This window comes from Pipistrellus hanaki (assembly GCF_964339955.1).
Source record: "Pipistrellus hanaki genome assembly, chromosome: 9".
In the NCBI taxonomy this organism is placed as follows: Eukaryota; Metazoa; Chordata; class Mammalia; order Chiroptera; family Vespertilionidae; genus Pipistrellus; species Pipistrellus hanaki.
Genome location: NC_140511.1, coordinates 33914228 through 33926912, shown reverse-complemented (window position 1 = coordinate 33926912; position 12685 = coordinate 33914228).

The following is a 12685-nucleotide window of genomic DNA, read 5'->3' as shown; positions in this document are numbered from 1 at the left end:
CTCAAGGACTAAAAATCAGTATACAGAAAAAGAAAAGAGAATAGTCCCTAATATTAAAAATGTTATTATAAAGACAAAAGAGGTATAATGAAGGTTTGTAAGTGACAAAAAAAATCAGATGAGCATAAGAATGAATGGAAAAATGAACAAACACTGACCTTGGGTGTTCATAGTCAATTTCTAAATAGAAAAATTACATTTTGTAATATAAAAGCGAATTCTTACTACCCCAAAATGGTTGTCTTTGAAATCAAGGTAATTCCTTTGTTTAAACTTAAAACTCACAAGGAACAAAATAAGAAATTTTAAGAGTACATATAAGGCTTATATAAAAAGTCATACTTTTAATACACTTTTTAAAATGTGTGCTGTATTTACTAAGCAAAAAAGAAGGTTAGTGATTAATTTATAAGAAGTACTAGTGAATATTTTGATTTACTTGTAATTACTTACCAGTTGTTAAAATGATTTGGCAGCATAATCATTGATATAAAAAAAACAAACCTAGAGTTACTAATATTTATTTATGATATGCAAATTGCTTGCCAAGCAGTACATCTTAGGAGCATTACTTTTTGTTGCTATTAGAAATTTTAAATGAAATGAAAAAATTCATAAGCTTTCCCTTTATATTATAAATTCAAGAGACCTTATAAACACAACATGAAAAGCTTCCTCAGACATGGATTTGCTTCAGTTGTCTATAACCTGGAAGATAAAAGGAAATCCAACAACCTTCCTTCACTGTATAGTCCTGTGTTTAGTTGTCTTTAGAGATCAGAATCACTCCTGTTTATGGAAAGCCCTTCTTGGATCAATATATTTATTACTCTCAACTAGATGCTGTTCAGTCCTACGGATGCCACTACATTGTGCTTTTTACATTTTGTCCCTACATTGTCCTCTCTGTTCTAGTTTGGCTTGCTTCCCATCAAAATAAAGAAATGAACTTGGGACCTGAATTCTTGTACCAATGTATGACCACAGCACAATGTGACTCTGAGGAAGCCACTTAACCTCAGTGGCCTCAGTGTTCTCCCTGTAAATTTACAGCACTGAACTAAATTATCAACGAGATGCCTTTCAGTGATGGCACTCCATGTTTTCCATTAGACCTGAGAAGTTGCCATCTGCTTTAGTAGTGGGAGGACGGAAAGAACTTAAGCAAGAGGTCCAAATTGTAGTACAGGCTCTGCTAACTTGGAAGACGATGTCATGTTTCTGAGACTAATTTGGTCCTTTTGTCAAATAAGAATAATTTTTGGGTCTGGCCAACCTGGCCTGCTTACATCACAGGATGGGTAATGTAATGCAGAGGGGTGAAGATCCAGGTTGATGAATAGTATAAACTTTATCCTTACCAGTCTTTTAAGATCTGGCATATGTAGATGAGGGGAGAGATAGTGAGTATAAAAAATAAATGTTAATTAGAGAGTAAAGTTGAGATTGAAGTATAAAATTATGGATGAGTTAGCTAATGAGAAGAACAATTCATTAAGCTTCTTAAAGACTGTCAAATATTTGAAGACCTTAAATATGTTAAATGTAAAACAAGTTAAAATTTGGCATCAGAGTAATTATACAAGCAAAGAATAATGGAGTGTATTCTAACACTATTTTTATCATAAATTAGAAGAATAAATCAATGACTTTAGACAAATCATACTCTTTCATTCTGTTGGCAAATATAGATCCTCAAACTGACACAATCATATCCAGAAGAAAAATTTCCTGCATTATAAAGTTTCCTTTTACATACATCTTTTTAAAATTGAAGAGAGGAATTGACAGAGAGACAAAGGGAGACAGAACTTCTACTTTTTCTACAATCGACTAGTTTATTACATTCCAAACGTCCTGCTGAGAAAAACTCAAAAGGCTGGATTATCAAACAATGTTTGAAGTTGTCAAAGAACTACCAAGGCAGCCAAGACTCAAGGAACCAGGATCTCGGAGAAGAAAACTCATTGAGTTGAATTCAACACTTCTTTCCTTCTCAAAGCATTTTCCTGTTTGTAACCAGTTCAGAGCAAGAAGCTGAAGAACTGAACAGAAACCTGAGCAGAAAACAGCTGCCTGCTAAAGCTTTTGCCAGTCTCAGGAGACTGAAAAAACAAAAATAAGAGTTCAGGGTTGAAAGGAAAGATAAGACTTCAGGATTCAAGATCCTGCAGTGAAGGAAAGAAAATGCAAAGAAGCAAGGCCAGCATCATGTGCTACTTTTTCTGTCAAGGCAACAGCCAATTCAGCAGCAGAGCAGGGAGGGAGAAGCTAAGCAGGAGTTTTCGCAGTCATACAATTCTAGGGAGACAAAAATTGGGCTTTGGGGTTCACCAAAGAGGAAATGGTAAACATCTCAAGGTTAAGATATAATATAAATTCCCCTATAACATGAAGTGGAATTTCATGAAGGGATATTGCTAGGGATAGGGATAGGGGCAAAATGAAAATAGTTCACTTTCTTAAAAAATAAACTCTATCCTTAATTCAGCCCAGCCCATAATTAGATGAAAGTGATGTGTCCCTGATCTATCTATCCTCACGTTAGAAGCAAAAGTAAAACCTTTCAATTTTTTATTACTTATGAAAATTGTAAGTAATAGCTGTCATTCAATAAAAACATAACGACTTGCCAAAAAACAAGAATAAAAAATAGAACAAACCCACAGTTCATTCAAATACTGGAGTTATTAGCAATGGCCCTTGAAATAACATGGTTGATATGTTAAAGACAAGAAAGGACATCAGTAAGACATAGGTACCTTTCTGTATATACATTGTTACTTCAATAGAAATTTTATTTTAAAAGTTAATTTTAAACCACGAAAAGATAATTTCTCCATGGAACTGGATCTATGAAAAAGAATCAATGGAAACGCAAGAGCTGAAAAAAAATCAGTATCAGTAAATGAGATTAACAATTCAATAGGTAGGTTTAAAACAAAACTGACTCAGCAGAAGAGATGGTTGGTGAACTAGAAGGAAAGTTAATAAGTAAATCCAAAATAAAGCAGTGGTTGAGAAAAAAAGGATTTACAATTATTTTTAAACATTATAAAACACATACAGATAATAGAGAATAGAACTACCAGTAAGTATGTATTAATGGTCTCCTAGAATTGATGGAGAGGGAATGTGACAGAAGAATATATGATATATGATAATAAATTTTCACAGCTGACAAAAGTCACAGATTCAAAAAGTGCTACTAGTCCCAAGTAGCATAAGTACAAGAAAAACAAAGCAAAGCATATAATAATCAAACTGTCAATAAGAGATGACAAAGAGAAAATCTTAAAAGCTGACTTTAATTATAAAGAAACAACAATAAGACTGCTATCTCATTTTTTATCAAAAAAATGATAAAAGTCATAGCCATTTTTAAAGTATTAACTACTAAACTTTAGTTTTATATTTAGTGAAAATTTGATTCAAGAATTTAGGCAAAATATATTTTCAACAAACAATACAGAGAATCTATCACCAGCAGATCTTATTTTAAAAAGTACTAGAATTGCCTTAATTGGTTTGGCTCAGTAAAGGGTCCCAGGTTTGATTCCAGTCAAGGGCATGTACCTTGGTTGAGGGCATATCCTCAGTTCAGGGGTGTCCAGGAGGCAGCTGATCAATGTTTCTCTCTCATCGATGTTTCTAATTCTCTATCCCTCTCTTTTCCTCTCTGTAAAAAATCAATAAAATATATTTTTAAAAAGTACTAGAATTAGGTAGAAGGAAAATTATTTTAGAAGGAAGCACAGAAATTTAGAAAGGAATACAGAGCAAAAAAAGAGGTTAAATATGTGGGTAAGTTTAAATGAATACTGACTGTATCAATAAATATAAAAGCCTAAGTGACCATTCTATTTGACTGGTAGCTATAATGTGCACTGACACCAGAGAGCAGACGCTCTGACCTGTAAGTTAGCTTGCTTGTGGGTCTGGCCAAAAGGGACTCGGTGAGATGGGCTTGACACACACACACCCTGGAGCCCTCCCACAGTCCCTCCTCAGCCAGCCAACTTCCCTAAGCCCCTCCCTGGCCAGCCAACCCCAATCACCTCCAATCAGAACTGGAGAGATGGGTTAGTCACACTCTGGAGCCCTCCAGCAGTCTTTGTGCACAATTGGGCCAGGGAAATTGGCCAGGCATGCATGCTCTTGCAAACTGGGACCCCTGGGGGATATTGGAGAGTAGGTTTCAGCCCAATCCCCACAGGCCAGGTCAAAGGACCCCAGCGATGCATGAATCCATGCACCAGGCCTCTAGTAATATTATAAACAATACCAGTGGCCTGGTGCATGAAATTTGTGTACATTAAAAGAGAATTAGAGGGAATATTTTAATATCGCTATTTGCCCTTTCTCTATAATAGAAGTGTCAGAGATGAAAGAAAATTAGTAAAATGTATATGAAAATCTCCCTCCTGTCAGAGTCTGGGGCATCTTGAAATCACAGGAGACCCAGACCCAGCCAACTCCACCCCCATCAAGCCACTCTGGGTGAGGGGGCAGGGGAAGGGGCACAGTCTCAAGTCCCCCATCAAACCCTGCTGAGCAGTGTGTATGGTCTGCAGTCCCCTGCCCTGGCCAGAGGCCATGCAGCCTCAGATCTCTGTTGATCAGTAGTTATGACATCACAGTATGATGACCATTTGCATATTAGCCTTTTATTATGATGATGATAATATCAATTAGATTTAAAAATTCAATTGAAATGGAGAAATCCTCAAAGAAGAAAATTACCTAAACTGACATACATAAGAAATAGAAAATATGCATACTCCAATCTCAAATAAATAAACTGCATTACTAATTTAAAACTTGTTTTAGAAAGAAATCTCCAATCCAAAAGACTTCAGAGACTAATTCTTCTAAATTGTAAACTGAGAATAAATATCAGTCTAAAACTAACCTCCAGACAATAGAAAATGATAAAACATTTCCAGCATGACTTTTTTGAGGCAAACATACTTTGACACCAAATGACAGGGGGAGGGGGGGGGGAGGAAAACAAAAAACAAAAAACAAGAAACAAAAATTACAGATGAATTTTCATTATTAGTAGTATGGAAGCAAAAATATATAACATAAAAATAACACACAAATCAAAAGCAGCTACCTGTGAAAATAACAATTCATGACCAAGTTGGGTTTATTTAAGAAACACAACTAGTTTTACCTTTCAAAAATCAACCAATGCAATTCAGTATATTTAGGGAGGGGGGGAGAGAATGTATGTTCATTTCAATAAATGCAAAAAAAAATACTTTTAATGAAATTCAATATTTACTCATAATATTTTTGAAAATCATAGCATGCCAGGAATAGAAGTGAAACACTTTTAAAACACTATATTAATGTGAAATATTGAAATCTTCTTCTTAGAGATTAAATGTAAGCTATCATCATTTTTAACGCAGAGGAAAGTATTAAAAAATTAAGAGACCAAAAAAGAGGACATGAAACTATCAGTTTTCTTGGCTAATTGGATTATATACATAATAAATCTAAATGAATCTATAGAATAAATATTATAAGTGAATCTAGCAAGTTCTCTCTATATAATGTCAATATACAAAAATCAATTATATTTATTTAAATATATTAGCAATAAACAATTGAAAAACACTACTTAAAAATTACTCTATGCCCAGGCAATGTGGTCACCAGATTGAATAGGGCACATGCCCAGGTGGCAGGCTCAATCCCCTAGCAGGGATGTGTAGGAAGCAACCAATCAATTTTTCTCTCTCATCAATGTTTCTATCTCTTTAAAATAAATGAAAACATATTTTTAAAAATTAGAGATCTTTTTAAAAAATTAGAAAAGGCAGTCCAATAAACATGAAAATCCCATTTTCCCCTACCCTGTAACCATCATTCTACTTTTTGTTTTGATGAACCTGACTGCTTGAGATATTTACTAGTCATCAGAAAAATGCACAATTAAAATCACAATACTGCTACATACTCACAAAGGTAGCTACTGAAAAAAATGTAGAGCAACTGGATCTAACATACATTGCTGAATGAGAGTATTAATTTATAAAACCACTTTGGAAAAAACTCTTTAAAATATTGTACTACAACTAAACATATGTATATTCTATGACCTTGCAATTCCACTCCTAGTTGCATAACCAAATGCGCAGCAAAATTTTACCAAAAAAAATTTTTAGCAGACTTAGTCGTAATAGTCTAAAACTGGAAATCAGACCAATAAGTAGCATAGTGTACTTGTATAATGGATTATTATACAGGAGTGAGAAAAGACAAACTGCTTCAACATGCAACAGAATAAATCTAAGGCAATGTTAAGTGAAAAGAAATCATGTAGAAAATACTGTTGAGCCACATTAATATAAATGTCAAAGACAAGCAAAAGTAATCCAAGGTAATAGACGTCAAAAGGACAGTTACTTTTGAAGTTTGAGTGCCAGTGACCCGAGAGAACACGATGAAGGCTTCTGTTTTTATTTCTAGATATGAGTGATTGTGTTCATCAAACTTTGTGAAAATTCATCAAACTATATACTTTGTGTGGGGGTTTTTTGTATTTGTATTTTAATTTAATTTAAATATATATATGATTGGGTGGATAATTAAATAAGTAGTAGCTCATAGTGATATTTTAAAAAATTGTGGTATAAAACATGGCATAGGATTTATCCTCTTTTTAAAAAAATATATTTTATTGATTTTTTACAGAGAGGAAGAGAGAGGATAGAGAGTTAGAAACATGGATCAGCTGCCTCTTGCACACCCCCTACTGGGGATGTGCCCACAACTAAGGTACATGCCCTTGACCGGAATCGAACCTGGGATCTTTCAGTCTGCAGGTCGATGCTCTATCCACTGAGCCAAACCGGTTTCGGCAGGATTTATCCTCTTAAAATTTAAGTGCAATATTAACTATAAACCCAAGGTTGTGCAGGAGATCTCTAGAACTTTTTCAGCTCCCATGACTGAAAATTTATAGCCAGTGAACAGCAAATCCCATTTCCCCCTCCCTGGCAACCATCATTCTACTTTCTGTTTTGATGAATCTGACTATTTGAGATATTTAAAATAAGTGAATTGTATGGTATTCATCTTCTGTGTCTGGCCTATTTCACTTAGCATGATGTCCTCAGGTTGTATCCATACTACAGCATATGACAGAAACCCCTCCTTTGTTATGGCTGAATAATATCCCATGGTATGAATAAATCAATTAACCTTTATCTATTCATCTGTGCATGGGCATTTGGTTGTTTCCACCTCTTGGCTATTGTGAATAATGTTGCATTGAACATGAAGATGCAGATATAGCCTCAAAATCCTGATTTCAATTTTGTTAGCTAAGTATCCAAAGTGGCATTGCTGTGTAGCATATTGTAGTTCTACTTTTAATTATTGAGGAGCCTTAATATTGCTTTCCATAGTGGCTACAGCATTTTAACTTCCACCAATTAGTATTCAAAGATTCCTATTTCTCTACATTCTCAGCAATACTTTTTTATCTTCTGGGTTTTTGGTTTTGATTTTTTATAATGTCCATCCTAACAGGTGTGAGGTTATATTTCCTTGTGGTTTGGGTATTTTCCTGATGATTAGTGATATTGAGCATCTTTTCATGTAGTTGTTGGCTATATGTATGTCTTCTTTGGAGAAAAGTCTATTCAACTCTTTAGCCCATTTTTGTAATCAGGTCATTTTATTTTGTGCTACTGAGTTCCTTAAATGTTGTGGGATTTTTTTTTGTTTTGTTTTGTTTTGTTTTGTTTTTATTGTTTGAAGCATTACAAATAGTAGCACATATGCCTCCTTTTTCCTCCCCTTGACCTCCCCCCAGCCTTTCCTAACCCCTCCCTGCATATGCCTTCACCTGCCCCCCTCCCTCGTGTCCTGTATCCATGGGTTATGTTTATATGCATGCATACAAGTCCTTCCATTGAACTCTTACAGCCACCGCCCCACCCCCCAACCTCCCTTGCCTTCCCGCTATAGTTCGACAGTCTGTTTATTCACCCCTTAAAGATATATGGTTTACAAATACTTTTATTCCATTCTGTAGATTGCTTTTTTCAATTCTCTTCATTGTTTCCTTTGTTGTTTAGATGCTTTTTAGTTTGATGTAGTCTCATTTGATTATTTTGAATGCTAGTGACCTGTTGCCTGCGTTTTTATTTTTAATTGAAATTTCTGTCTGGGCCATTGTGACTCTTCTTCTGGAATGGTATCTTTTTTCTATAAATAGTTTTAAGGCTGAATACTCATTATTTGGATTATTTTGCCATGTTTTTTGTTCAAACAATACTTGGCCTATATGAGCTACACAAACAAAATTAGCAACTTATTTTCTGACCTCAGTAACCAATGCCCTGCTTCTGAGGACATATCTCTCAGGAGGCGTGTCATATTGTCTGAAGGGCAGCATGTAAGTCAAACTTCAAAAGAGTAGGTCATTAAAAGCTGAGTAAATTTAGTATTTCCTCCTAAAGGAAAAGCTGATGGTTGAGATACAAAAATGTCTTATTTTTGTTCTTTGTAGGAACGCAAGTATAATTTCAAACTTTACTCAAATGAATCCTATCGGTGAAACATTAATCAACTTTGAGGGTTACAATTATTACAAATTCCATCACTAAGTTATCCCACATTTCCATATTGTATTTTTTCTCATTTTTGCTTTAGTGGATAAAAATGTTTTAAAGCTGAAGCATAAAATGAATAGGCATTGGCCCCGTTACTTGCCCAACGCTTTTGTTTTCAGTGTCATTTCAATTCATCTACCTCATAATCTCTTTCTCAAGCAAGCACTCTGATATTTCAGTCAATTTGTTCCTAATATGTCATGTGACTTTAGAAATTTCCTCCAGCCTTTCCAGAACATCCAATAGTTGGATGACTCAGCAGCAGGATTTGAGGTTAATGCACCCAGATGTGAAGATGAGCATAACATGAAAAAAGAAGGGTCACTTTGGAGATTACAGTATAGTAAGTAGACAAGGCTTTCCCATATTGTATTGATAAAACCTGAAATTGTACCTTTTTCAGTCTGCCTTAAATTAAATAGAATATAGACTCTATGTAGTTACAATGCTCTCTGAGCAATTCAGAAAGTGAAATGAGGTTTGTTTTTTATCCAACAGAGAAAGGCAAGGTTCATTACTTATGAATGAAATTTCGTATCATTTGAAAAATGTAAGGGACAAGTTAGTTTTAATGATGTTTTATGACTACATTCCAACTATAAAATTCTACATAAAATATTTTGTATTTAAATAATATTTTCTTTTTTTAATATATTTTATTGATTTTTTTTTTACAGAAAGGAAGGGAGAGGAATATAAAATCAGAAACATCGATGAGAGAGAAACATCAATCAGCTGCCTCTTGCGCACCTCCCACTGGGGATGTGCCTGCAACCAAGGTAAATGCTCTGACCTGAATCGAACCTGGGACTCCTCAGTCCACAGGCTGACACTCTATCCACTGAGCCAAATCAGTTAGGGTTTAAATATTTTCTACCTTTAAACATATATTTGCAAATCTTGACTAGTGGTTTCCACATTACCCACTATGCAAGATTATTGATAAAAGCATAACAATGGGCATCTTTTTACTAAAAGCCTATTATGTCCTAAATTATATATTAAATTGTTTGTCTCTATGAGATAGTAATATTACAGGTCAGTGGGAAAAGAATTAGAGAAGAATAAGTTCTTACCCAGGTCTTATGGCTTGTTAGGGGCAAGCAAAGACATTTAAATTGTGATTGTTTTATATGTAAATCCATGATCTTCACTGTTACCTCATAGTGATCTAAAAAGATAATATAAATGGGTGCTTTGAAAGTTATATATTACTAAATTAATTGAAAAGAAAGACCTGGTAAAGCAAAGAGGGCAACATACATGGGTTTGGCATTGAAACATTTAAAACCAGAAGTTTGAGAGAGGTAATACTCTCCTGACAACTAGATGGTGGCTTCTAATCTGAGTAATCAATATAACAGGAAAGAACTCTATAGCAGCATACAACTGTTTAAAAATTGTTTAAATAACTCTTCCAGCAGATATGGAGCAGGAATGGAAGTGAAATAGCATATTTTATAGATTTATACACACCTTAATTAAATTACTCAATTGGTATTTTAATAAAGGTGTCTGGTCATTAAACAACTGAAAATTCCAAATGTAGTACAAAGGAACTAAAACAGTGATAATTAAACAAAATCTTACATTAAGGGTTTATAGTGAAATTTAAAGTCCATTTCCCCAGTTGATGGTAGCATTAGCTGCTATGACACAGCTGAGCCCATTTCGCTAGGAAAATGCCTTGACCAAAATCACTTCCCCACCATTGGCAATTTCCTCCAGCATCTAATGATTGGTTGATGGGGTGGTGCAAAGACTCAGCAAACCTTGCTTCAGTGAAAACTATCAAGAGTCATTCCAGCTCCTAGCTTCCGCATGATCCAAAGGCCTCTGTTACAACTGGATCTCAGTTCAACTCCCTTTGCCTAATTCTGGATACTTCACCTGTCCCAGGCTGGTTCCTAGCACATTCTCTAATAAACGCTTGCATACAAATCTCAGAGGTTTTGAGACTGTTTTCTAGGGAACCTGGAATATTATAAGATTAACCCCAAACTGTCCTCCAGTCTACTGCTTCTGGTTCTTACTATTATTATCAAATATGCATCCATTTTCATGCAGCCAATTTGGCTTGGAGGTTGAGTGTTGACCTATGAATCAGGAGGTCACAGACTGGTTTCCAGTTAGGTAGGGCACATGCCCAGGTTGCAGCCAATCAATGATTCTGTCTTATCACTGATTTATCTCTCTCTCTCTCCCTTCTCTGAAATCAATAAAAATATCATGCATCCTTTTTCTATTTTCCCAATATCAAGTGATGCAGCAGTATGTCTTTCACATTATTTTGTGAAACTCCTGAAAATTCAAGAAAGATTCTATACATAATAAAGCAATTACATTGAAAAATGATAGACCTTATGACTAAAACGATTTTAAAGACATATGATTATCAGCTTAGGAAACTTGTTTCTAAAAAACAAATTGCTTTAAGTTATAAAGGACAGACTTTAGTACTAAGAGGCTATATGTCCCTCAACTGTAGACAACTAAATGAGTTTTTCACATTCTTTTTTGAATGAAATATAAAATTCAGGCTATAATGGAAATATTTCCAACTACTTCACAAATCTGTGAAAAGTAACTTGATAAGAAGCAATGATTTGTGGTAAATACAAAAGAATTATACCAAATTGTATCACAGTCTTCACTTTAACAAAAAGTAGACATTTATTAACCACCTATTATGTCCAAGTAACTCATCTGGATTCGATAGGAACAAATAAGATTATTTTAGACCCTAAATATTTGTGGACTTAATTTCCACTATTACTTTTCTTCATAAGCCCACAGTTAGTTGGGAAGAAAGGCAAAATAAAAAGTAATATCCTATCTAATAAAAGAGTAATATGCAAATTAACTGCCTCTCCACAAGAAAATGGTGGCACCCATAGCCACAAGATGGCAGCCCCACAGGAGTCCCAGAGTCCCAGGGAGGCATCCACGCCCCTCTGGAACAACTCAAGTATTGATAATTCTACCAATGGAAAAGTTAAGAGAAAGAGAAGACAGAAAAGGAATAAAAGGATAAAAGAAAGAAAGGATAAAAGATGAAACATCAAGATAGAGAAGGAAAAAAGGAAGAAACAACCATATGATATCACCTTTCCAAAGTCTCATGAAATTCCTGTTTAACAAGTTTATTTTATGATACTTTTAGTTTGGGTTTACATTTTTACTGGGTTGTCAAGATCATGGCAGGTACACTGTTCAATATGTTGTTGTTTTTTTAATATATTTTATTGATATTTTTTACAGAGAGGAAGGAAGAAGGATAGAGAGTTAGAAACATCTATGAAAGAGAAACATTGTTTAGCTGCCTCCTGCACACTCCCCACAGGGTATGTGCCCCCAACCAAGGTACATGCCCTTGACAGGAATCAAACTGGGGACCCTTAAGTCTGCAGGCCAATGCTTCATTCACTAAGCCAAACCAGTTAGGGCTGTCCAATACGTTAAAGAAAAAACCCTATCAAATAAAGATGGAATATTCAGGGGAGGGCATTTGGGGGTGACTGGGTTGTTAGGGGAGAGCAGTTGGGGACAATTGGGCTGGGAGGAGAGTAGTTAGGTGTTGATCAGGCTGGCAGGGGAGTGGTTAGGGGTGATCAGGCTGGCAGGCAGAAGCAGTTAGGGGCAATCCATCAGGCAGTTGAGCAGTTGGGACCCAGCAGTCCCAGATGGTGAAATGGATTATCTGAGGGGTCTCAGATGGAAGAGGGTGAAGGTTGGGCTGAGGGACACCACCCCACACCCCAGAGCACAAATTTCATACACTGGGTCTCTAGTATGTATATAGCAAGCTAAATCCATGTGTATATTTGTTAATAACACAAATCTGAGGATGGATTCAAATAACCCTTTGTTCTCAGTATTTCATATTCTATTGCATATATCCTAGTAATAGGGATGTAATACAACCAAGAAAATAATACCAAACATTTCCAGGGTTTTTCAAGCTTGAATGCTATAAGCAAGGAAATCATGCTCATAAAAAATATATATTTTATCTTTCAAAATATTTTCTAATAATTTATTTCAATTCT